Source organism: Mus musculus, chromosome 15, assembly GCF_000001635.26.
Source record: "Mus musculus strain C57BL/6J chromosome 15, GRCm38.p6 C57BL/6J".
NCBI lineage: Eukaryota > Metazoa > Chordata > Mammalia > Rodentia > Muridae > Mus > Mus musculus.
In genome coordinates this window covers 59,244,951-59,272,551 of record NC_000081.6, presented here as the reverse complement: position 1 = coordinate 59,272,551, position 27,601 = coordinate 59,244,951, and the positions used below count along the sequence as shown (strand labels likewise).

Genomic DNA, 27,601 nt, shown 5'->3' with positions numbered 1-27,601 from the left:
GGAACCTTACTGAAGGAGAAGACAAACCAAAAATGTTGTCTAGACCTCAGCCTGTTTTGCAACTGGACTGGAAAGCCGGGTGACACTTGCTTTGCTAACAGCATTTTAAAATGAGAGACTTTAAAATTCTTTGTGCTTTTCAAATTTTTGCTCTTTTATTTGATAGGTTTTTGCTTTCCTGGATTGCTGTCATATATTTTTTTTTTAATAGGCGATGCTTGCTATGGACTCCCAACTAGAATTTACTGAATTAGCAAAAGTCCCTTCAGAGAAGCAAATATACATGCATATTCACTCAAGACTGCTGGGTTTATAGTTTCAAAAGCTTTGACACTGGCCAAATGGCTGAGTTAATTTAGGATGGCTAGCCTCAGATTGTACTATCCAACATGGCGGGCATGCACATCTCAACCCCACAGGAGGACACAGAAATAGGTGCTGCCTCTTGTGAAAGCCACCTTGGGCTCACTTTGATCACATCTCATTTAGAGGAGAATCTGGTCACCTCTAGCAGAAAAGGAGGCTGGTAAAAGGCTGCCTCCTGCCTAGACAAAAATCTAGGTGTCTTTTCAGTCTAAAGGGAATAGACAACATTGAAGGCGTCTAACAGTGTTGGCCACTGTTCACTCCTTGGAGCGCCATGTATCCACGGACCCACCTACTCCCACAGATAGCTCATGTTCTCACTGCAGTGCAGTCCGGTCCCAAATCTGATTCTCTTCAAGCCTTCGGGTCAGGGCTAGGGTCAGGGCCAGAGCAGCCATGGAAAAGCTCACAGTCCTAACACACAGCCACACCCCCAAGCTCCCTCATACCCAATACATGCTAGCCAGTAGAGGAACTGGGGAGCAGGAATCAGAGAACAGGTCAAAGGAAATGCCACGCCTATCAACCACTGGTCCTCAGCAATGACTTGCAAGTTCTGCTGGGCAAGAACAGAAAATGTTTTATTTTTTTCTCTGTCAGCAGACGAGTCTCTTGGTTAACACATGCCGCAGTTTTGACTGCTTTATAGGGAGGCCTCCCATGGCTGTCTTTTAGGATGCAATGATGCAATGAAGGTGATGTTCTTTTTGGCGTCTACAACTGGTAATTTTTTTTAAGCCTCTTCCTTCCAGTATAGGCGGGGAGCACAGGCAGCTCTCTAAAGGTCCAGCACTTTGTCAGGTCAGACTCACGGTTAGTGTCCTCAATAACCGGAACCCTAGGAGACTTTCAAAACATTTGCTTCCAGTCCATTTCATGTGCACATACCCATGGACAAGATCCAGTTTAGCATGGTTTGTGCCCAAGCCATCTTCCTGCTCGTCTTGGCCCCCATATCTCAGTTGAAAGCACAACTGGGGACGTCAGTCCTTTAAGGCTTGGGGTGGGAAGGGAATACCTTTGACATGCTCTTTTTATTACCGATAGTCTTGCAAAGGATTCTGGGTAACAACACCCAGGCAAGACCAGAGGACAAATGGAGATTTTGCTATTATTATTATTATTATTATTATTATTATTATTAATTTATTATTTAGAGTCTCCTGGAAGGACTCAAATCATGGTGTCAGGACTCCTCTCTTGGCTGGGCTGCCTCATGAGTTCAAGCCTCAGAATTCAGGCAGTTGCCGCCAGTATCCCTCCATGTAGGGAACTCTTTCCTGACTCTTGTGGAAGACAGAGTAGCCCCATCAGCAGCTATACATAAAGTCTTTGGGAAGTTTCTGATTGGCCTGGTTCACAACACCAGCTCACCTCTTGAGTCGGCGATTCTGCCCAGAATAAGGTGCTCTCTGACCAGCCTGGTATCAGTCTGTCATCTCTTAGTCAGGAAGGACAGTTAATCAGGACCACATGAACACGAAGTGCAAGGGAAAAAATGGCAGCAACATGGTCCTGAGGGAATATGGCCACCGAGGTGGCAGAAAATACTTGCTGGGGCCTAGGAGGCCTAGTACACCTGGGGGCGGAAATGCCAATGAAAATGTTTTAACAATAGGATTTGCTAGGCCCCAGGCCACTGCTTGCCAAGTGCCCTGAGACAAGAGTTCCCTCAGACCAGAGCAGTCTGAGTGAGACCTGCCTTCTCTCCGGCTCAGATTTAATGCCAGTCGCCAGGACTCCAGCAAAGGGAATCAGTTCTCTTGCTCCTTCCCTCTGCCAAACAAGTTTTCTTTCTGCTGGCCTCCTCCCTCAGATCTGGGTAGTGAGCGCCCCCACCACACCCTGAGTGTAGAACAACACTCATGAGCTAGAGGCACTGGGTCTGACGGGAAAGGATGAAAGCTACGGTGAAAATACCGGCCGGCCGTCCTGGTGGGAAACCAGAGAGGGTGGAGGCCAGCAACCTCTACATGACCAGATAGACAAATTAGCATGGAGGAGGGGGGGGGGCGTTAGCCAGCCTTCCCTCACTTCCTCACCTTAGGGTGCCTGGCCCAAGGAGGCTTCCAGAAACAGAGCACCAGAGAAATCTCCCCTGAGAACCGGACTGCAGTGCTCAGGCAAGCAAGTCCACCACAATTAGGTATCCTGTGATTTCACTTTCAAACTCCTAATATGCCCGACCCTAGAACTTGCAGAACATGGGCTATCCCCATCTACACAACTGCTTGTCTCCCAGGTTTGGAAAGCTGTCTGGTGAGGTTGCTCGGGAGATAGTTGCTCCTTGGAAAGCATGCTCCCTTCTCCCCCATCCCACTGTCTTCCTGTGACCTCATTTTGCTCAGGTTTTCCAGAGCTTTAACTCATGTTTTTTTTTTTTTTTTTTTTTACTCTTGTTGCTAGGCTGATTGGAAAGGCTGAGGAAAGTGATTCTGAGAGAAGTGTTTCTTGGCCCTGCCATTGCTTCCTCTACAAACAACTGGCACACAAGTGCCCTCCTCAGGGCAGGGTCTCCCAAACTCTGGCTCGTGGGATGGGGAGGACCACACCACTTGCTGGGATTACTTCCTGTGGATCCCCAATGTTCCCTCTCAGTCACACTACCCTTGGGGAAAATAGACATGGGAATGAGTCTGGAAATGAGCAGTGACTTGGGGGTTCGGTGACACTAGGTGAATCTCGATGTGCCTGCAGGGCAAGCTAAGGATTTCAGTGCAAAAATGACTAGGAATTCCCATGCTTTTGTATCTCCAGACTCAGAGGCCTTTACAGTCACTGGTATGGAGGCTGTGTCCCTTCAAAACATCATCTTAGCACCTCACTGTGATAAACTGGAGCCACCCCAAGACCTTCCTTTGCTCGTTGTCTTCTGTTCTGTCACCTTGCCATCCCTACATCAAGCTGTGGTCTCTTCTACCACCGTCTTGATGCAGCGCATGCCCAGGCATGGCTTTGGTTGGAATCCAGTGGGAACGACATCATGCCACTGGAAGATTTGGCTCTCCATGTTCTGCTTCTTGGAAGCAAGCCACTATGAAAGATGCTTGTCTATATGTGAGACTGCCATGCTCCGAGGGGCTCATCAAGCCCACCAGAGGACAGGTCACTGGAGAGTAAAATGGCCAATCAGGTGGGCGGCATCAGGCACCAGGCACGAGAGCTTTGAGGATTGCATTTTCTCTTTCTCAAAGAATGCATGAATACATGCATCAAACACTATAATAATAAATGTGGAATATTTAATGGTTACTAAGTTATTGCTGGAAGCAATACTGATACCGTAGACTTGAAAAAAATAACCTTAACCCTCTTCGTCTTTATAATATACTCCTGCAGGACAAGATTTCTCAGCCGCACGTTTGGGGCTGGATTGATTACTGTGGGGATGGTGCTGTGCATTGCAGCCTCTACAACCGTACCTACTCTTAGATGCCAAGAGCAACTTTCCAATTGTGACCAAAAAAAGTGTCCCCAGTTGTTCCCAGGCATCATCTGTGGGTGACAAATGTGCCTCAGGTTGTAAACTACTGTTTTATGGCTGCTCCATGAACATCCTGGGTCTCTGGGTGTTTTGGCATTCCTTAATTTCATACCACCAACCTGGTAGGTTGATACTTTCATTCCTTTCCATGTTTTTTTAGTTTTCAGGGATGGCATTTTATCTTCTGACTTAGTGTAAAACATTTATATTGTTCTCATGTCACAATATGCCACCAGGACTGTTGGCGTACTTTTTTTTCTTAGTTTAATCTTGTTTCTCTATCACGGGTAACACATATTCGACAATCTCATCTCCCCACCCTGCTCAGCCACTCTCATAGGCGCCATTTTCATTAGCTTTGGGGGTTGGTCTTGGAAATAAAATCCAATGTTTCGTGTCTTCATGTGTACACGTTTACTTCCGCTCCTGCTCCTGCACATGCGCACGTTTATGCAAGTTTGTATGCTGGAAACGTGTACATCTGAGAATTTCTGTGTTGGTTGATGTATCAGAGTGGCTTTCACTCTGTGTGTGCCAAATTCAAAGGAAAGCACGGAGAGGCCACCTTCATTTGTTGGGAGAAGGATCAACGCACATCCAGGCCCAATTGCCTAGGCCAGATCTTCAGGTTTTCAAATTGTATAGCTCGGGACTAGAGAGATGGCTCAGGGGTTAGGAGCACTCTTCCAGGGGCCTGAGTTCGATTCCCAGCACACACATGGAATATGTAACTCTAGTTCCAGGAGATCCAGTACTGTTTTTTGGTCTCTGTGTGCTCCTCCACACATGCCGCACCCACACCCTCACCCACAAAATAAAACCTTCTAGCTGAGTCGATCCCCCAAGTAACCAGTTGGCAGTCACCCTAAATCTTTCCCTCTGATGAAGCTCTCAAACTTAAGGATACGTGTAGCTAGGCCCCTTCCTGTAACATTGAACAAGGATGCTACCGGTTTAGGGAGTGTGTCTGGGATAAAAGATTCCTTTGAGAGTGCTCCTTGGCATAGCTGCTATGTGTTGGAAGAAAGCCCCGCATGCCATTGCACTGTAGGATGCAATGGGATTTGGAATGCTTTTACCGTAGAGAAATGGTCAGGGAGGAGGCAGATAGACTCATCTTTATTTCAACACTGTCCAGTGTATGGAACCATCACATGATATCCCAAAAACATGTATGGTTTTATGCTTTTACATTTTGATTTTTTAAAAGTGTACATAGGCAGATGCTCTCAGCCAACCATTGGACTGAGCAAGGAGTCCCCAATATAGGAGTTAAAGGACTGAAGGAGCTGAAAAGGTTTGCAACCCCATAGGAAGAACAACAATATCAAGCAACCAGACTCCCCAGAGCTCCCAGGGATTATACCACCAACCAAGGAGTACACATGGAGGGACCCATGGCTCCAGTCGCATATGTAGCAGAGGATGGCCTTGTCTGGCATCAATGGAGGAGAGGCCCTTGGTCCTGTGAAGGCTCAAAGCCCCAGTGTAGGGGAATTCGAGGGCAGGGAGGTGGGAGTGGGTGGGTGGGTGGGGGAACACCTCATAGAAGCAGGGGGAGGAGGGATGGGACATAGGGGGTTTGGGGGTGGGAAACTGGGAAAGGGGATAACATTTGAAATGTAAATAAAATATCCAATAATTTTAAAAAAGAACCCCCCCCCAAATGAAAAGTGTACAGAGTAGAGAAAAAGGGGCTGCTTCAATGAGGTCAATGTCAGAACCAAGGTAAAGCCCAGGGCTGGACCCTGACTGGTTCTGTGTCTGTAAGAGCTGCTAGATTCTGTCAACAGACTATCAGAAATTTCAAAGCCAAATTTAGCCATGCACTAATTGTCAAGCTATCTATGGGTTAAAATCTATTAATATAATCTCTGTTATAAAAATTTCCAGACACAAAAGAAAGCAGGAAACTACAGTCAGTACCTAGATCCAAGAACCATCAATATTTTGCTATGATAGTCTTATCTATCCTTGCCTAAGCATTTTAATGCAAATCCCATACAAGTCGATTCACTTACATTTTTTTCCTTCTTACTTTTTGAAATTAAAATATATCATTTTCTCCTCCAGCCCCTCCTTGCTTTCTCTCTCAAACGTGCGGCCTCTCATTCCTAAATACATATATACAACCTGATCGGTCTTTGTAATATACTTGTACGTATATGGTTTCAGGGCTGACCACGTGGTATTGGATCATCAGTTTGGAGGCCCTTCCCAGGGAAGACTATTTCTCTTCCTTTCAGCATTCCTTAGCCACCTGTAGTTCTTTGTCTAAGGCTGAAGACTTAGGAGATTTGCCCCTTTCGTGTTAGCATGTCATTGGCCTTGTCTTTGTTCAGACCTTGTTTGGGCAGCCATCTTGAAGAGGCTTCATTGGTGGGGCTTCTCTGTAAGTCAGTTCACTCTTAAATGCATCTTTAGGTAAGTGGATACAAGGAACATTTTCATAATTAATTCCAATGTCAGCATAATTCTTATAAAATGACATTAATGTGCTACTATCTTACAGTATGTCGTCCATATTTAGAGTTCTATGATTATCTAAAAAGAATAATAATAAAATATTCTATTGGCTTAAACTGGGGTGTGTAGAAAGTCCTTCACTGCATAGGGGAACATGAACCTAGTAAAAGGGAGATCTATCCATTCAGAGGGACTGTGTCCAACTGCCACGTGCAAGAAGTATCATGTGACATGAATCCTTCCCTGACCTAACCCTCAGAATCCCAGGGTTAAAGACATCTATTTGTACTACACCACACACTTTACTAGGCTGAATACTCTCAATTTGTTTCTATAGGTTTCCCAATGACAGAGTTTTCTCTTTTCCTTCTCCTTTTCCTTTGATCAAGCTCTGTCTGGTGATGCTCCCTAAAGACACCTTACACAGAGTGCCTAGCCTTAGTCATCAGTTCTTGTTTGAGCAATGTTGCTTCTCTTGTATAGAGAGCTAATGACCTTCCTAGCCTTAGTCATCAGTTCTTGTTTGAGCAATGTTACTTCTCTTGTATAGAGAGCTAATGACCTTCCAGATGGGGAAACTGGTCTTAGTCTCCTTGTTTGATGCAAACGCAAAGCAGAGTCAACAACTCACAGCTTTGTCTGTGAAGAAGTCACTCTAGCTCCCGGCACTACTAATGTGCAGCTACTGTGTGGCTCATGTTAGAGAGCGTGGAGAAGACAGGGGGTCCTGGAGTCTCAAAAGCTTGGCTTACCAGCAAGATGACACAGACTCTGCAGCCAAGCTCTCTAAGTTCAAAGTCCAAACCTATCATGTACAAGCTGTGGCTCTTGGGTAAAATTCCTCTGTGGTTCACTTTCTGTAAAATTCATCTTTGGTTCTCTTATCTGTAAAATTGACTTGGTAATAGTACCTCTTTCTTTCTTTCTTTTTCTCTTTCTTTCTTTCTTTCTTTCTTTCTTTCTTTCTTTCTTTCTTTCTTTCTTTCTTTCTTTCTTTCTTCCCTTTTTCTTTTCTTTCGAGACAGGGTTTCTCTGTGTAGCCCTGGCTGTCCTGGAACTCACTCTGTAGACCAGGCTGGCCTCGAACTCAGAAATCTGCCTGCCTCTGCCTCCCGAGTGCTGGGATTAAAGGTGTGCACTACCACACCTGGCAATAGTACCTCTTTCAATAGGTTGTTGTGAGAATTAAATAAATCAGTGCCTGCAAAGTATCAAACAGTATTTGGCTCAGAGTGGGTGCTCCGTGGTTGTGATTCTTACTGTCTTGCATCTACCACCTTGAGAATATGTCTTCAGTTCCTTATTTTTAACTCAAGAGATTACAATCAATGGGACCTACTCATGGGAACTTTGTGAAGATCAAAGGAGAAAATTCATCAAAAACTGAAAGAACAGTGTCTGGTACATAATAAGCACTCAATAAATACTAGCTACTATTGATTTAGTTAGCACTTTGTACTTGCCATGGTACCAATCCCAAGTCAGAAGTCAGGTATGCCAGAAACCAACAAAGCAACTTAATCTACACTCCAAGCTTTAACAGTATCTCAGTCAATCTTGAAGATTCTATTTCCCCCACGATGTCCAGTCTGCGCCAAGGACCTGAGAACTTAGTCAATGTCCAGGTTTCCAGAGTCTTGCTGGCCCTGAGTCCTCTATCCACTTAGACATCTGTTATCTCAGCCTGGCAAGTCTCTGCTATTTCCGAACCACCCAAGGCCTTGCCCAGTGGATCTCCTGTCATAGTTGAGCTTCTGCTCCCCTAACATCCCCAAAGACCCATTGATACTTCCCTTATATTTTACTCAAGCATCTGGGGACCATTTCTTAGTCCCCAGGAAAATCTTGCTTTCAAATCCATTGACCTCCATGGAAATTGAGATAGAAAAGTTGGGTCACAGAGTCTCCCCAGAGGTAGAGAAGCAGCAGAGCTTGCTCCACAACTTGAATGTGACCCAGAGGAAAAGATTATAGAGGGAGTTTCCATACAGTGACCATCTAGAGAAGTTTTTTAAATGTCCACTGCCAAACAGAGTGTGATTCACATTCTCGTCCCTCACTGGACACCCGGGCCTTATGCCAAGAAGTCTGCAAAACATTAGAAGAGAATAAAGAGCTGAACTAGACAGTTGTCTTCCCCTGAGAGTTCCCCATCTGCACGAACACACACACCCCTCCAGAGGACATCTGGCAATCTTTAAGAGACATTTGGGATGGTCACCATTGAATGGGAGAAGGGTGCCTCTGACATTTTGTGGGTACAGACGCAAGGTGCAACCACACATCCTACAATGCATTCGACAGTCAGCCGCCCTCTCCCCTGCCCACATAAAGGATTAATCTGGCCCCAGATGTTAGCAACATAGAGGAGGAGGCATGAAAACTGTCATGCGAGGCAAGAGAGAGTGACAAGGCAATTGTGCCAGAGGCTCGTGCAATCAAAATCACTGTGAGGCCATTTACTTGAATCAGGAGGGTCATTCCTAGGAACTTATTTCATAGAAAAGGGTCCTCACAGGCCAGAGTTTCTATTTCTCACACAATTTTAGATAGCAATGCCTCCAAAGACAGCACGGAAGCAAACAGGAAGCAGCTGCTGATCACCCAACCACAAGCAGACTGCTGGCCTCCAAAGAAGGACGTCCTCCACTGGGTGGAGACTCGGGCTATCCAGCAGCCGGCAAGAGCCTCTCCATTCAGGTTGGGCTTCTGTTGCTTTCTAGGCATGGTAATTGGACAGGAAAAGTTGGCTCCTTAATTACCACGATGCTTTCTTCTCCACAGCCTTCCAGGAAGTGCCCATGATGCGTATATGCTGATAGAGGGTGGGAAGCATCCAGGTGGAGTAGTAAAAAAAATAAAAGCCCCTCAAAAGGTCAGAAATGAGGCAAGAATCTCATCTCATTGCTCTTGTTCTGGGATATAATTGGAGAAAGACTTGCAAGTTCCAGGGCGATCTGGTGCCAGTGAGGAAGAGAAGATAGAAGAAGAGGGTTTGGTGTTCAGGCTGGAGGACGGGTAGTAGAGCGGGGGGGGGGGTGAGGGGTGGGGGGGGTGGGGGGGGGAGGGGAGGTCATGTTGTACTGAGGGTGTTGACCTGTCCTTGGTGAGGGGTGAAAGCCCATGGTATGCAGGCAACAACACGGTTTTCCATTTCCAATGTGAAAGAGGTCTTGTTCAAAACAATGAGGACAGCTAGAAGATTATCTTCAGTGGTGGGATCTTACTATTCTTTTGACTTTTCAACTGCTTTGAGGGTATGGGGGAGGAGCTTAATTTATAAGAGATCCACTGTCGTTAATGGAAGCTACAGCCAAGAATTTGAGAGATGCTTCCTACTCTGCTTGTGAGGAGAGACCTCTGCCCAGCTTGTCTACATTTTTGACAAGATCTTCTCAGCGACTGCAATGGCTAGGCTGTCCTCTCCTCTCTGGCCTCTGTGGCCAGCGGTTCTCTTAGCCTGCTTCTGTCCCCCTGGTGCATTTCCCTGGCTGTGTAGATGATTTTCTGGGACTCCTATGTCATCTCTCCATGCTCTCTGATCCCTCCTCCTCCCTCACCACTCCCACTTGCTATTCTGATGGCTCTTTGGTCTCTCCTGCTTAATGCTTTCCCAGTGCTTTCCATGGGGCCACCATCACCTGGCACCTGGATCCCCGCAGTCACCTCCTATTGTGGTCCATCTGGTCCATCCTTCTTTCCTTGCCTTGCCCTAGAAACTGGATAGTCCCTTCTAAAATGTGCTTGTGATGACAGCTTCTTGTTAACACAGTCCTGGCTTGCATAGCCGTTAGCCCCTCTGAGTAAAGAAGATGCTGTTATTATCCTCATGACAGATTTGAAGGCAGAGGCACAGAGAGGTTGCTTATCTTGCCTGGGACCTCACTGCCATTATGAAGATATGTCACCATTGCCATCTGGCTTAGGCTTCTTGCAATGACTCTCAATCTTTCCAGGGCAAGCTCCGTACCTTCACCATGTTTTTTGTTTGCTTGCTTGTTTGTTTGTTTTCTGGCCCAGGCTTTCCCTCTCTGCCCAGATTTATCAATCTCCTCTTCCACATCACTCTGTAGGGCTTGATCTTTGCATAGCTGCCTGCAGGTCCTCACAGAAGCCTTGGAGGAGGTGGGCGTGTCACACTGCTCTGTCTTTGCAAGTTGTTTCTTTCCCTAAGATGTCTTTCTCCACCCATTCCACCGGATAGACACAACTCAAGGCTCACTTGAAAGTATGTCTTTCTACCAAGTCTTTGTGGGCCACCTCTCACCTATCCCTTGAATAACTGGCCTCTACCTCCCTTGAGCTTTGCTCAAGTGGGACCCTATTCTGTTCCCTCACTTTGTCAAACAGGATGAGGATGCGGACCAGAAGTCGCTCCTTTTAACATGTACTCGATTAGATAGATCTCTTGAGATGTTTGCAAGCTGACTTATTGATGCTGCCTTCCTGGAGAGGGTGTTCTCCCTGCCTCAGTGGTGTAGGTGATGATGGCTGGGCATTGAGTTAACACCCCATTGAAATTGGGAAACTACTCATTTGAATGTGACTATGGAGCAACAAAGCTTGGGAGTCTCAGACAACAGAGAGAACACACAGGAAAGGTTGGGAGAGGAGCAAATGGCTGTCCTTTGGACTCTGTCGACTGACCAGGGTGGGGATATGGTTCTGTCCTGGCTGGCTCCAGTCCCAGAGGCTGTCCATAGAGACTCTGCATACTTAGCTTGGCCTTTGGTGCTTGAGTAAGATTCCACCCCCTCAGTCCCTGCTTGGGCTCCAGGCCATCCTGAAGTCTTTCTCTGTCCCACCTTTAGTGGAAGAAAGGCCTGAATTCATTGCTTGGGGAAGTCTGTTACTGCTTCTGGTTTCTGAGTTCTTCCTGTTAAAATGAGGCAATTCCTGGCTGCTTCACCCAAGTCACTGGGCAAGAGGTACCAGAGAAGAATATGAGAGATGTGTGTTCATTCTCTCAGAAATAAGGCTTCAAGGGGATTCTTCGGGGAAAAACACTCCTACTGAGTAACAATGTCAACCTGGCTGTCTCAGCTACCTGTGGCACACACTCCGTGACCTGTATTTTCCTCTTCCGCTTGATTAGCCTGTGGCTCAGAAATGTCCTAAGGCCTGACACTGCTTCAGGGGGTAAGCTGGAGGGGCCTCTAGGTCCCAGGCAGGGACTCCTACTAAAGTCTCCATCCACCCCGATGTGGGTCACCTCATTCCAGCTGGACAGAGAGGCATTGGAGATGCCTGAGAGAGTTCCGTAAGAGATGCATGCAGAAAGGGAATTGAGAAGAGACCTCCGAGTCGGTCTTTACAAATATTTGTTTCTTCATAAACAATGGATCATACAATTCTCTTCCATTTTCTTAAGCTTAACTATGTACAGATGTGCTGGCACTAAACAGCAGTGACAGGGTCCTTCTTTGGCCTGCAGAGCCCTTGCTCTGTGACCCGCTCAACATTCCTACTTTACTCTTGTTTGCATCATAGCAGTTTGGTGCATGCCTGAGCCATGCCCCTGGCATCCATTGCAACTTAGGTGCCGGTCCTCCTCCGTTCTTGGTACCAATCAAGAAGCTGTTTTGTCCCCAGCATGCGGGGGGTGGGGGTGGGACACTGAACACACTGACCAGAACTAACTGGAAGGTGGCACATTGCATGCCTCCACCCTTTAACCTCAGTTCTTATTCCCATGGTGCTGACACTCATGGGGATCTGACATACATAAAGTGGACATGGACACCACAGTGATGACCACTCCACTGATGGCACTGGGCATCCTTCCCTGTCTCACATCTCCCTGTCTTCCTCTGGAATTGCCCACGCTCCTTTTCCCTGGAACTCCTTTCTCGCACCTCTCATACGGTTTTCGGTCAAGTCACACTTGGAGACTAACCTCCCAAGTCAGCCACTTCAGGAACTCTGAGATCTTTTTTGTTTGGCTTAGATTTTGGTTTGTTTGGTTTGTTTTTGGCCAGCTTTTATGGGACACCCTCAATGCCTCTGGGTGGCTTACCTTTTCCAAGGGAATGCCACCTTCTAGAAAGCAGAGCCCAGTACATACATTCACAATTCAACCTGTGCCTGGTGTTTGCAAGCTGACCACAAGCCTGTTGTCACACAGGCAGACAAACCAGCCCCTTGGTCTCTGTACCATGGCTCCCAATGATCTTCACTTACCTCTATTCATGCCCTTATATAGTTTATTTCTTCCTGAGTTGAAATTGGTCTTTATGACTAATCGAATACAGATGTGATGCCAGGAAACTCTGTTAAATGGCAAAAGATAAGTGGCATTAAGGCACTGTGAGATTTGTTCATGATCTTCTGACTTACCCGTTGCAAAGGAAGCCAGATGCCGTATCAGAAAGAGTCAAGGCAGTCTCGCCAGTGCTCTACATCGCAAAACCCTACCTTGGCAGCAATGCAGTCTTGTGAGTGAATCACCTTGGAAACAGATCCTATAGGATCAGTCAAGTTTTGGCAAACTAGACTCAGAGGTACAACCTCATGAGAGAGGCCCTAGCCAGAACTTCCCTACTGAACGACCCCTTAAACTCCTGGTATAGTAGCCTTGGAAGTTGGTGCTGCAAAGCACTAAGTGCTGGGGTAATTTGTTACGCAGCAAGAGATAACTGATGCAATCCAACTGTCAACATTTTCTATATTGTAATGAAGAAATAAATGAATGGAATTTTTTATAACTTATGAAAGAGTATGAATTATTTTATATTCTAGCACCAGCAGGTACTATATGCTGAGATTATGGTGCCTAGCAAGATGCTGGACAAAGTCCCTGCTTTTGTGAGATTCATTTTTTAACGAATAAATGAATTTTATAATATTAGACCATAAGTGCTAAGAATAGAAGAAAATTGAGCATGTTAGATAAAAGAGAAGCTGGAGCTCAGATGGTTTTATGCGTTATGCTTGTTCTTATTTTATTACTGCACTGAAGTTTCTTTGAAGTTGGTAGTTTATCTCCATTTTACAGATGAGAAAATTGAAGGCCAGAAAAGTTCAATGAAGCAGCCAGCACCATCCAATTAGTCCAACCAGGCCACTTGGAGTCCAAAGCCACAGCTCTTTGCAGTATACAGATCAACCTGTTTAGGTTTCAATTCAGCCTTCTCCCCCTGGTTCAGCCTTCATCACAGCCTGTACTGAGTGGCTGAGTGCTCATAATGCGATTCTAGAGGGAAAGGGCAAAAAAGACCTTCAAACAGGAGCTTGTTAGGATGACCTAGCTCTTCACTTAAGTATGGAAAGTAACTGACTGTCTGTAGACCCATCTGTAGAATGGATTTATCTATCAGGACCCAGAGGCCTTAGCTGTCCTCCTTGGTTAAAGCAGCAGACTCCAGACTGCCATCTCACGGCTGTCAGCTTTGTTCCCTGACTCTGTGCCTACTCTGTGCTCTGTATAAGAGGAGTAACAGGGTTTTTAATCAAAGCCCTCTCCCAACACCTCCTTGTCCATCTTGACTTGTCCAGGGCCTCTTGCTCCATCTTTTCATTTCTTTCCTAGTTTCCTTCCTGCCTTGTGCCCAAACCAACAAATGGAGATAGACAAATACGTAGTGGGTGCTTACCACGGGCCAGACCTCATTCTAAGCTTTTTTTTTTCTGCATAAATTTATGGAATCCTCACAACAACCCTTTGTGGAGGTCCCATTACTTTCCCCATTAAAATCAAACCTCAAGGCTATTGAACAACTAGGTGTATAGCAGATCTGGGATTTAACACATCTCTGAATTTAGACTTCACTCGCCATCCAAGATCACACACTGAGCTGGAAGAACTTTGGAGATGGGTGATTTTTAAGGAGGGACTGACACCAGATTATCTCCAGATTAAAAAATGTCCTAAGTTAGAGCTAGAGGGAAGACAAATGAAATACCACTATCACTTCCACAGCCCACCACAGTTTACGGAGGGATGTGTAGACTTGACATGATTATTAATGCCCAATCCAAGTCATTCACTTGCTAAATATAGAGATGCCTACTATGTGCTATTTCCTGAGCATTTCGAAACCTGACATGAATGATTGTGGAAGCCCAGAGAGGAGGCACCAAATAAATGGGAGGTCAGTGATGTTCTCCCGGTAATGATGCTAAGCTGAGCCCTGAAAGATGCCAGGCAGCAGAGAAGGACATCCAGACAGATGGCACAGCATGCACAAAGTCATGGGGGTGTGGCTGAGAATGGTTGCTTTAGCATATGGCCAGAACTTTTGAGGATGTACTAAAGATGGGCAAGCAATGGTTCAAGAGATGGGCAAGGGCCAGGTGGAGGAATTTGGTCTCTATCTGGAAAACATGGTGGATTCATTTAAAGATTTCAGGAAAGGGACAGATTTGTGTAGTAGAAACACTACACCAGGCATATTGATGATGTGTGGCAAATGCCAATTAAAGAGGGCATTTCGGTAGTTGGGCAGAATACAACACGTGGGAAAGAGGACTAGCAGTTAAGCTCTGTGGGGGAATTTATTTATTAGGAGTTGGTTAGCCAAGACTTGGCAACCACTTGGGTGTTGGGAGAACTAAAAAAGAAAGGTGCTGGGCCGATCCATCCAGGTTCCTGGCTTGAGGGTGTGGGCTGGATGGCGGTAGCATGTACTGAGATGAGAATCAAATTTAACAGAGATATTGATATCTTAAGCTGTCCAGGGTCCTTCAGGAAACGATTATTTTGGATAAGTAACTGGTGGCTTAATGAGGGCACATGGCTTACTTGAATTTTAGGGGCCAAAATGATGTGAGGAAGAGAAGTAAGGGAAGCCCAAATCTTTCCTTCCTGTGCAGATTTGCTCTGTGAGGCACACAAGGAAGACTAGAAAGGATAAGGGCAGTGTAAAGGGTTGGGAAAGGCTGCATCATGGAGAGTCCAAATCCACAGGTCCCTGTGGTAGAAAAGGCTGGAATATTCAAAGAATACCAAAGAAAGTTCTAAGAAAGAAGTAGGAAAGAAAGTGGTAAAATAGCAAATTCAAAATGGGTCTAATGTGGGATTGAGAAGATACAAGCAGTAGTTTGGATTTATTCTTGGTGTAAAGGAAATATCTTGGAGTATGGATTATGATATTGTCAACACGCTGACATATTTAGAATGTACTTTTAATTTCCAGATGTAGACTCACACACAATATAAGAAACAATACAGATGCATCCTGTGTCCCTCACGCCTTTGCTAGCTTTCTGTTTTATATTTCCTATGGCTTTTCATAGATCATTTGTAAGGATTCTTTACATTTTCTGGATAGGAATCTGTATGTGGCCTTCAAATCTATTTTCTCCTGGCCTACAGAATCCTCACAAGAGCCTTTTCATTGAGCAGAAGCTTCAATTTGCTGAGGTCCCAATTCATCACACGTTCCTTTTGTAAAGTAGGGCTTCTGTGTCAGATGCCTTTCACCTAGCCGTGGAATGGTGTCTCTGTGGCTGTCTTGGAAAGTGAAGGAAAATTGACTGCACATGGCAAGGGCTAAACAGAGGCTCTTGGGAGCTTTGTGAGGTGACAAAGCAAAGAAAGGAGAAGGCAGCTTGATGGGGGGTGGGGTACGGGCGCTGTGGGGTAAAATCCCTTCTAGATTGAGTTTTGTGTGCAGAGTAGTAGGCCATCTGGGCAATAAGACTGGACACTTAAGCGTTTCTCTTTTCCCAGGAATATCCTCAAACCTGAAAAGAATTGTCAAGGTCCTTTAACTTACCCTGAGATTTATACACAAAAGCACCATGGTTTTGTCTCTAATAGTTCTGTATGGAAGACGCTATTGTTTCTTTTTTTAACAGAAAACACAACTGAGAAGGGCTAGGGTGAAAAACAAATCTCTCCCGTTGACCTTAATTGGACTTTTCTGTTAGTTCACCCAGAATTCCCATCACTGATGACAAACTGTGGGTAGTGGTTGTAAGACCATTTCAGGGGACATCCAAGGACTACATTCTTTCTCTGATGTTAAAACCTTCTTAATCCTCTGGTTGTACTGAAATTTTAACTCATGGCCCGAAAGTTTAGATGAGTAAGACTTCTTCACCATGACTCAAGGTGGCAATGCCAACCTGTGCTAGTTGCACTACTTGGTCACAGTTTCCACATACTCACAGGAGGGAAATGGTCACACTATTGTGTGACTAAGTGGAAAGTACACAAAAAGCCATGTCTTTGGCCTCTGGAAATAAGATGGCTTTATTGAAGAAAGAAAAGGCTTCTGGGACATTTGAGTTACAAGCTGAACTATCCTTTTCTTCCCCATGTAATATGAGTTTCTCTGAAAACTCTGTAGCTGACAAATTAGTTATTCACATGGGGACTTGGAAGGCACTTTCTTAAAAAATTAACAAAGTGAGCCTATTCTATCCAGGACAGAAAATGACATAGTTTGTTGCCAATGACAACATCTGAGCTGTTAATCGAAAATTAGAATTTTGAGAAAAAAATTCATTTGCTATTATGTACGTGGCAGCTTTCCAGTGCTTAAAGATGTTTCTGCTGTTCACCAGTGGTATTATAAATGTGGTTTTTAAAGAAACTCTTACTGCATGAAGCTATGGGATTAGACTTAGTGAACCTGAGTAAACTAAGCTCCTTAGTAGCTCAGTCAGCATAGATAAGGTGTATGATGCTACAATGTATGACTGAACATGAACATTGCAATAATATGGTTTACATTGCAATAATATGGTTTCAAATTTCACATTGCAATTTTTTTGCAATTAATATTTAGGTAAATTCCACTGGCTTTAAAAAACATCAAAGGACTTCTTAGGTTTCTTGAAAAGGTTATTTATTAAAGTACAACTCTGGATCTCTTGCTACATGTAGATCATGTAGCTACATGGCTATGTGAAGATAGACAATCTGCATATATTTCAGGTCAAGGCCTCTCTTTGAGTAAAAGAAATACAGAGGCAGACTGAAGACTCTGTCTTCTGTGTTTAAAAAGTCAAGAAGCAAAAAATAACCAATAGGCTCTCCACATCTTCATTTTTAAAGAATGTTAAATTGTAAAATTATTTTTAAAGTGTGTGTGTGTGTGTGTGTGTGTGTGTGTGTGTGTGTGTGCGTGTGCGTGCGTGCCTGGAAGCCAAAGGAGGTTGAAAAGCTTGTCAGATCTGTAACTGGAGTCACAGGCAGCTGTGAGCTGTCTGACATGAGTGCATGGAAACAAACCTGGGCCCTCTATGAGAACAGAAAACACTGCTAACCTCCAAGCCATCTCTCCAGAAATCTGGCCCCCAGTTTTTATTTTAAAATTTAAAATTTCTACTGCAAAAATTGATAAGGCACAACCCATTTAAACAAATGTTCTTTTTAGGTCCATAATAATGTCAAAATACTAAAACTGGGGAATTCTTTGCAAAGTGGCAAGGTCTCCTCTAAGCCACCAGGAACCAGAAGCAGCAGCATGTAGCATTAAATCCCTTCCTTGATTACTCTCCCTCCCCAGCCTTCCAGATGGCTCTGAGGAAGGGGTTTATTTAGTACAACGGCTGGGCAAGCCAATGGGCCAAGGTTCTGATGACGACCAAACCAGTATACATTGTTTTTCCTGTTTTTGGACCCAGTGGAGGTAGTATGGGTCTTAAAGCATGCAAGACTTGGATTAAGTATCAGCTATACTTTTAGATACAGTCTCTTAATTCTCTAGGCTTCATGAAGTACGGAATGAGAGAGCTTGTCCTCTGACTGGAGACCAGGTCTACATCGGACCACAGGAGGGACTGCAGTTCCCACATTAGCCTTCAGAGGCAGAGCAACTGTGGGCAGCCAGACGGAGAGCCACAAGACAGCAAAGGAACTAGATGAAGAAATGATTTCCCTAGCAGGAACAAACGACATCAGCGAAGGTGTATTTGTACACCAGACTACCAGAAAGAAGAATGACTCTGGGCACTTGACTGCACAATGTGGAGACACAGTGATAGTTTTTGGTGTTGGGCAGAGGCAGCAGATGGGACAGGCACTAGTAGAGCACAGTCGAGGCATGGAGTATGCTGTGGACCCACCATAACCATTGCTTAAGTAAGGCATCTGCATCATTTGGGCCCACCATGCAATTACTAGTTACATGTTTTACCACAACAGTGAAGACAGGGGAAAAAATGAGAATGCACTCAAGAATACACCCCAAGGTCTGGCCCCAAAGTAACTGACTGCAGGCAAACATTTTCCTCTTGTTGCATGTGGAGACTGTCTGGGTGTTGACTACAGCTTTCCAACTCTCCTGGGCTAGACAGAAGGGCGAGATGGTCTAACAGCAAGGGCACAAGAGATTATAGGCACAAAGGGACAGGATATGCATGAAGGTATAGACTAGGATTCTGCACAGGTCCTCCTGGTTAGAGAGGAGGCCAGCTGAGAGAATAATGAAACCAAAAGGAGACTCAAGGTGAGCTGCCACCTCACAGTCAGCCTCACTTTGATTAACAACCTAGATGCCCAGAGCAGCCCAACCCAAAAGATGTCCAAGAGATACAAGCAGCTGACCCACCAGCTGAGAATTTGAAAATTGGCCTGATAAGCCAGAACCATCTATGCTATCTAGACAGCTTGGGATTTTCATTATTTTTGCCTAGACACATCTCTTTTGATACAACAAACATATTTGTATATTTAATGCCTGATTTTCTTAATACACTTTTTAAAGATTTTCTTTTACATTTTTTATTCATTTATTTATTTTTTTACATTATTTTTACATGTGGTCAAGTTGAGGTCTTTAGAGAACTTTATTTCAAAAAAAGTCAAGAGTTGCAAACACTTGTTAGTAGAAGTTTTAAATGTCTTTGTGTTAAAAAAATATTCATGGAGATAATTCTGTGAGGTTCTTACACATGTAGCTAAGTAGTTTGTCTACATTTAGGTCCATTCACTGAATAAGCATCCCCCGAACTGTGGCATTGAAAGTGGAAGTTGTTATGCAGTTTGAGCCTGTGTAGGAACTCTCAGACTAAGAAGAAAGGCAAGCACGGAGAAAGGACTACAGGACTGTGGGATGTGATGTTTCCTCCCAAGCACCCATTCAGTCCTCTTGCTGCCTTGCGGCCCCTTCCTCCTCTATAACTGAGCCTTGTTGCCTCTGTGCCTTGGTGAAAGGACAATGATGCAGACAAATTAGAGGAAAGGGTCTTGAGCACCTTGTCAAAATCCTCTCCTCAAAGAGGTACGGGGTTTAGAAACCATGAGATAGAGTAAACCTTCACTCTCCTCTTCTGAAAACATAAAAAAGTCTTTAGGGATCAGATACCCTGAAGGGGAAATGGCAATAGGATATGTGAGACCCAGTGTGGGGTTCCTAACTGATGTAAAATGTAGAGTAGAAGCCGTGTATAGTCAGCACCCAGGGAGCTGGCTGGCCTCAGCAACCCCCTAACTCCTCATGGATCTTTGCATATTCTCCTACCAAACAATGATGGATAACTCCTCATGGATTTTTTTTTTTTTCAGAAAACCTGCATGGCACATCCTGGGACTGAGGGGCTGGGCTGGGCTGGACAGGGCAACCTCCTCCTTGCTGCCTGACAAGCTGTAGCAGAAGCAGGAGCAGGAAGCACGGGGATGGAAAAAGAAGGGGCCTTTCTTCCAGCCTTTGAGGGTGGAGGCTCAGAAATGTCTCAGAGAAGAGGTGACATTTGCACTGGGCTTCTGAAGATAAGCCACGACCACATAGCCTGTCTAATCCAGGAAGAAGAGCATGTTTCCTGGGGAAAAGGTAGTGAAGAGAGGGCGCCACCAAAATTAGTGGAATTAATGAGTAGAAGGTTGGCAGGTGACAGCTGTCTGTCTCTTAGAAACCATGATTCTTTTCCAGATAACCTGATTTGCATCTTCTCCTACCAAACAGAGATGGATAACAGGTCTGTCTGGCAAAGGAAAGGACCCAGCAGTGGAAGAGCTACAGTTTATGACTCCTTCAGGAACTATGCCCGGCCCATGCATTCTCAGCCCACTGCCTGCTTACAGAGAAGAGTGCCACTCAGGTGTCTTCAGCTGGTTAAATGGTATTATGGAACAGGTGCAAATCGGATTTGCCTACATTGATTTCCAACCTGAGTGGGTTAGGACTTAGCTGGGTGGTTAAGAAATAAATGCCTGAGAAGGGTAAAGAAGATAGGAAGAAAGCTCCCGCTGGTGTGACTGGGGCATGCCTCGCTGGTCAATCACAGGTGCTTGTGTGGTTATCTGTTGATCTACCTCCAACTCACACATCACACCTACCCCCACTTCTCTAAAGCTTCACCCAACCATCTACTCTAAGCCACCACCACATCGCCGCAGACCAAACACTCATACTAATGTTTGAATGCTTGAAGGCTCAACAATGTTACTTACACTCAAACGGAATCCATTAGTTGGTCCTCAGAATCCATCACCACCCATCACGGTGAAAGCTCTAATTTTTAGTTGGCTGCATAAATGCCCAGAAGAAAAGCACACATTTTCCAGAGTACCATATAACTAGTTGCATTTGGTCATGTGACTGAGAAGATAGTGAGACTTTTTTTTTCTTTAATGAAACAATGTGTTTAATTAGGGTTACAACAAGGAATGTTAATGAGGGGTTATTTACAAGAACATGAGCAACTTACTAATGGCTACACCACTGAAGAAAATGTCTCTCCCTACATGAGCAACTTTTGACTCCAGCCCTAAAATGAAAGGGATGCAGAACCCACCCCCTACCTCGTCACTTCTTTTGGAACATCTCTTATACACAGCCTAATAAAAATAAGGGGGAAAAAAAAACAGTGAACAAACCATTAAGCACACAAGTAGAAATGATAATAAATGGAATATTTCCTGAGATAACGAGGGGAGGGGTGCCTTAGCTTATAACTCTGAATCTATATGGCTCCTTTGAGAAGGGAATACATGTACTGAGCCTGGTCAGATGGGACTTAGGGGAACATTATAGTTTTTTTTAAAAAGAGCATCTAAGAATCTTGACCTCTGATTAGACTTCATCAAGGCCGCCATGGGCAGAGTCCCCACCTCCCACCAGATTCTAGTGGGCTTTATGTTGACAGTCCTCAACTCCACTGGAGAGTGCAGCGCCCTAAGCCCACTGGGAACTGAGGTATGGGGTAGTAAGTGAAGTCTAGATGCCTCTTGAGAGAGGTGGGCCAAGAGCTATAAGAGGTCGCAGGACAACTGAGAATCTTTGTCTAAACCTGAGAAGCTGGATGTGTTAAGTCCCACGAGCAGATATGGGATTCGGAACCGGGGAAGCTGCTAGGCTTTGAAATGAGAGAAATTCAGGGGTGGGCTAGGAGAAGGGGAATCACATGTGCAAACTGACGCCCAGAGCTTTCTGACATTTACCGTGCCCAGGTTAGGTGCCCAGGCTACATTTACTGTGGCCTTGATCACACAGGCAGCTTAGGGGGTCTGCCCCCACCTCTTCGTGTGTGCTAGAGAAGCAAATGCGCATAATACGGAATCTCACCCAAGCCTCACACACCGAGGTCCTTGTGTGGACATTATCTCCATTTTACAAATGAAGGCTTCATCTGAGGCTCAGAGAGGGCAAAAGAGTTGTCCGAAGTCACAAGTAGGCAAAGCTGGCCTTGGGGGATAGATCCAAGCACCATCTAAGGTCACATGGAGGGAAAGGGGCACAGTGGGTCTGTTCAGAAAGCTACTTAGACAGGGTATCGCAAACCTTTGGCCTAGCAGCCAAAGACGGCGCACAGCAGGTTTGGGTTTGGCGACCTGACAAGAGGAGACTGTGCCGCCTTCAGGCAGGGACCACATTTTATCTCATTTATCACGAGGCCCCTGCTTATTCCTTCAATTAAGTCCTGCCGAGTACTAGAACTCGGGTGTCAATGGTGGCCTCATCCTAGAAAGGCCTTTCTTTAGCACCGGAAGCTGGCTGAGGACGGACATCCTCCTAACCTCACTGCCCACTCTGTGGCTAGTCCCGTACTGTGACAATGGGCCCAATAATTCAGGGAAATGGAGCCCAAGTACTCGTGTGGTCTAGTAAACTTCCAAGAAGTCTAAAATACGCAAGCCTTTCTCCTGTCTAAAAGCATATTACATGGAGGCAAGGGCCTTGTTCGGGAAGCAGGGACTGCATGCCCAGTCCAAGCACAGCAAGAAAAAGGTAAGTGGCCACCTCTCTCCCTGGGAGTTCATTAAGAGCAGGAAGCAGTTGGTGGTCTCCAGATGGGAACAGACAACAAAGCAGTTGGAACATGTTGAGGTACCTGGCAGCTGCACAAAGCTGGGGGAATTGTACGGGTCTAGGGTGTAGTGGTGCATGCTTGTAATCCCAGCTCTTGGAAGGCAGAAGTAGGAGGATTAGGGGTTCGAGGCCAGACTGAGTTAAATGCCAAAAGATGAAAGAAAGATCAGTATGAAGATTAGTCCTGATGTTCAAGCTACCTTTCAATCTCCTCTTCCTGTGTTTTATATTCTTGGGAGCAGTGTGGCAGCCAGGCTCTGGGCTTTTGCCTTCAGTCATATAGCCTGTCTCTCTGGTTTGGAATTAAATAGCCACTGCTGGGAATCCCAGGAGAAATTTGTAATTGTCCTTTGTAAAATGCTAGCTAGTCTCAGAATCCTTGGAGTTTCTTGAAGCACAGCTTACAGACCTGCCTTGCCTCCGAGATCAGTTAAAGGGACTTTGAGGTGTATGTCTATAAGTTGTCATGGGCAAAGGAAGTCACTTTCCTGAACTCAAAATAACCATCTGTGTGCTAACTTTGTCTTTAAGAGGAAAGCCATACCTTTTTGGTCAATTTAAGTGGCCATGGCAGTCTTAGAGAAAAGCAAGAATCAGATATTTTGTTTCTTAAATGTCTTGAGAATTTTTTAGCACAAAAACCGGGACATTGGAGTGGAGACGGGCTCACTTAGAAGAAAAGCGACTCCTCTCAAAAGATTAAGATGACAAATAGCAAAAGAAGGCACTCTAACCCTAAACCTCACCCCTCAAAAAGTCAATTGTGCTACCAAGAATGGGTGGGACTTATGACAATTCACGTCATTCAAACAATAACAGCCAATGAGACCTGACTCATTAGGGTCACAGCCTGCTGCCGCCTCGCCCCCCCCCCCCCCCCGCAGGTTCTGAGTTTACTGTTTTTCAATGCCTCAGCCATGCTCTCCTTCCCTGATCTGTTTTGAATTTCCTCTCCCCTAATGTGTATTTATGTCTCTCTGGTTACAAGCTGACAAGAACAGCCCCTAGCATATCTGCTTCCGCTCAGGCCCTGACGTCATTTACTTAATTTCCTCAAGTTTTCCTTTCCTTTCCATTAAACCAGATGGTCTTACGAAGGTGAAGGGGGTGGGGTTAGGGAGAGGTGGCAGCTTTGGATTTTAACTAACAAATCAATGAAATCGACCAACTAGCTGACTGCTCAAAAAAAATTGCTAATTAAAGAAAAGCTATTTAATTCTGAGTACATGGAGGAAGTTAAGCAAAGTTGAATGAATGTCCTTTCTTCCTTCCTTCCTTCCTTCCTTCCTTCCATTTACCCATCTCGTTAAGAGGCTGCTATGAATAGAGCTGTATGCCAGGCAATAAAAATCAAACTGAGAACAAGCTACTGACCTCTCTCTTGAGTAACTCACAGTTACTCTTGAGGAACTCACAGAAGGCCATGCATGTGTGTGTGTGTTTGTGTGTGTGTGTGCGTGCGTGCACATATACACACACCAAGATCTATCAGCCAGGAATTTACAGAAGTTGGCATTATCAAGTTCCGCTTCTCCTAGTGAGCAGTGTCTCACAGCTTTACAAAGGAGATGGGCATCTTGGGATGCAGCCCTAAGATGGAGTAGGAGGCCATGAATGGAAACTAGAAACCACCATAAATTCAGAATTCTAAAATGATCATTCCTTGTGTATGGGGCAAAGCTGAAGGAATCGTATGCAAAGCCCAAATAAAAAGACTGTGAGATCAGGAAAAAGGATTATCCTGGGAGAGGGTGGACCAGTGAGAGGAGCCAACCAAAGGTGACACAGGAATTTAGAGCAGGTGATATACCCTCTGTTGATCTTGAGGAAATCAACCCACCTCTGGGTGCTGAGGCCCTCAGTTCTACGACTGCAAGGAACTGAATTCTACCAAACAAATTGAAGAGGTACACAGCCCTCAGGTGCAAGCCACCCTGGCTTGACATAATGGTTTCAGGTTTCTAAGTCTGTGAGCCAAGACACTCAGGCCAGCTTTCAGCTTCAGGGACACATAAGTCTTGAGGTGGTGAGCAGCAAGCACCTTAGAATGTTGGTATCTTGACTGGTCTTGTAGCAGTCCAAAGCAAGAGAGAAAAAAAAGCCGGACATTGTATCTATTACCTGATGTGGCATTGATCATATCAGAGGCTATACCAACTTAATAACATTTAGACAACCTATAAGAAAACAAAATAGGAAATACTTTCTTCCAATATGTAGGGTGTGTTTCTGATGCTTTGAATCTGCCTGGGAACACTGAAGGTTCTGCTCCCCAGTTGGTTCTTGATCGATCAATAAAGACGCTAGCGGCTAATGGTTGGGTGGAATAGGTGTGACTTTCAGGTTCCCGCAGGCAGGCTAGCAGACTCAGGAGAGAAGAAAGGACTCACCAGGCTTTGGAGGGAGAAAGAGTCACCAGCCATGTGAGGTCTAGGGTGGGGTGGCCATTGGCCACTTCTCCGACTGGGCCTGGGATAGCAGGTGGAAGATCAGAAACACAACTAAGCTGAGGGCAGATTTAGGGTGCTGAGTTAGGACTAAAGTTAACTGAGCAACTTAAACTGAGGAAAGACTTAGAGATATTGAGATGGGAGTGAAAAGAAGAGCGTGACAGCCAAGGAAGGCTTAGAAAAGCCCGGCCACTGAGCTAAAATAAAGCATATAAAAAATGAGCTAATGTCTGTGTGTGTCTATTTCATCCGTGGATGCGAGGGAACCTGGGCCGGGGTGATGGTCCACCTGGAGCTTAAAGTGGGGTAGTAGGAACTACATGTTACGCCAATATGAAACATTTTGATATTTTAAAGTGCAACAAGAATATTTTTTGGCATTAAAGAAATAGGCCTAAACATTGTTTACAAGTCCTTTCAAGTGTGATTATGTGGTCCTTCCTGACACTGTCTCATTAAAAGAGTTGAAAAGGGGAAGGCGTGGGGATGATGGAGCTACATGGCTTGCTCTCATTTACAACCCAAGACAGTGTCTGCATCTGAGACACACTAGATGACTCTTGGTTGCTGATTCTTTTATCATGTGTACAATCACGAGCTGTGCACTTCAGGTCTACACCGGATCTTAACCTCAAGACTGAGAAGCGAGAGTGTTAAGCTCTGAGGGAGATAAACATCCTAGTATGAAACTGGTGTAAAGTTATGGGCAAAGTCACTCAGATTTATCAGCTACTCTGCTGCCTCCCAGGCACCCTGCTAAGCATTGTTGTATTCATTTACAGGTGAGAAAACAAAGCCCTGGGAACAACTTGATCAAATTCATCTGGCTACTCAGTCACAGGGCAGGGACTTGAACCCTTGTCCTTGTGAATCTGAACCTGAGACTCCTTAATGTATTGGTGGTTGAGCTTGGAGGTCTCTGCATTTTAAACTTCACCAGTGAACAGCCTACAAGTACTACAGTCAACCTGACCCAGGTTGCCAAGCTGGCCCTAAAACTTAGGAAAGCTGGACACTATTGTCCAGTTTCTGATTCCTGTGGTCCAGTGACTGACCTGTGAACTTTACCAGTGTTTGTCAAATTCTTCCATATCTTTAGTTTCTCTACCAATTCCTCCCTTGTCTCGGCCCAGGCCAGAGTTCCTGCTCTTTGGCCCTTGCACCATTTCAGCTCTCCCCACCCTCCAAGCCTTGTGAAATGGGCCCAGTTCTCACTACCATTTACTCACCCACAGAGATTCACTAACTTGGGTTTGAACACACACCACAGGCTCCTTTAGGCGCAGCTCTCTGGTTCATCTCTGGTCTTTGAGGCTCTTTGCCTGGGACCCACTTCTGCCTGAGCCTTCTTAATACAGTGTGTGTTACAGTCTTGGTGGCCAAGCGCTTGCCTGCCAAGCTCTGACCTTGGATGTCCCTTCAACTCTTGTTTGAAAAGGGATTTCCTGCTGTTGACAAGATCCCTGCGTTCAGCCTACTCCCAATTGTTGAGACACAGGAAGCCAGCTGGGCTCCCACACACTCTCTGCAGAGAACCAACCCATCTTGGCTCTTCAAAGGTAACCAGAGGCACTGCAGAGGAAAAGCTTGTAGACCTTTCTTTTTTGAGTACTGTTTCTTAATGTTGGTTTTTGACATGGCATGCATGCTGGTGGCTTGTCAACCTCAGCACTCAGAAGGCTGAGAGGTAAGGGGACTGTGACTGCAAGTCCAGCTTCAGTGGCATAGCAAGACCCTGTCTCCAAAAAGTAAGACCAAACCGCCATTATTTAACTTAAGTATAACATCCTCACAGAAAGTGTAAATATAACTACTCAGCAGTCATTAGCCACCACAGGGGCTTAGGTTTCTGACCACACATCCAACCAGTGACTCTTGTAAGTTTGCCCACAGTGTTCCTCAAAGGTAACTACTATCCTTTTTCCTAGCACAGTTGGTTAGTTTTCGCCTTAAATACAAATTAAAGCACTTAATATATATGACTTTTTACTTTATTTTTTATTTTTTTAAGATTTATTTATTTATTATATGTAAGTACACTGTAGCTGTCTTCAGACACTCCAGAAGGAGTCAGATCTCGTTACAGATGGTTGTGAGCCACCATGTGGTCGCTGGGATTTGAACTCCGGACCTTCGGAAAAGCAATCAGGTGTTCTTACCCACTGAGCCATCTCACCAGCCCCTTTTTACTTTTTAAAATTATTATTGTGACAAATATATTTAACACAAATGTGCCATCTCTCCATTTTGAGCACATAACTGGACAGGATTCATCTCCTCACAATGAAAGTGAGACTGCAGCTGTCAAGCAACACTTCTCCATTCTCTCTCCTTGGGCCTCTGATGACTCCCATATTGCTTCTATGACTTTAGATCTTTTAACTACCCTGTATAAGGAAAACCATTCATTTATCATTTGGCGACTGCTGTCTTTCACTTAGTGTAATGTCCTCAAGGCTGTAGCATAGATAAGAATTTTCTTTTCAAGGCTGACTAATATTCCTTTTTGTGGATCTCACGCATTTCACTGATCCATCCACTAGTGCATACTTGGGGCACCTCTAGTGCATACTTGGGGCACCTCTAGTGCATACTTGGGGCACCTCCATGCTTTAACTGTTGTGATAATGTTACAA

The 27,601-nt window shown here is 45.1% G+C and overlaps 1 long non-coding RNA gene across 1 annotated transcript in view; it reads right to left on the bottom strand.

Annotated features, from left to right (window-relative positions):
• Positions 1-26,345, bottom strand: part of Gm36617 — a 45,745-nt gene extending 19,400 nt beyond the window's left edge. Inside the window, exons 1-2 of the long non-coding RNA XR_875370.3 lie at positions 26,195-26,345; positions 12,497-12,585 (exon numbers count right to left, since the gene is read on the bottom strand). This is a non-coding gene — a long non-coding RNA (predicted gene, 36617). The remainder of the gene's footprint in view (positions 1-12,496; positions 12,586-26,194) is intronic.
• Between the last annotated feature and the right edge of the window lie 1,256 nt (positions 26,346-27,601).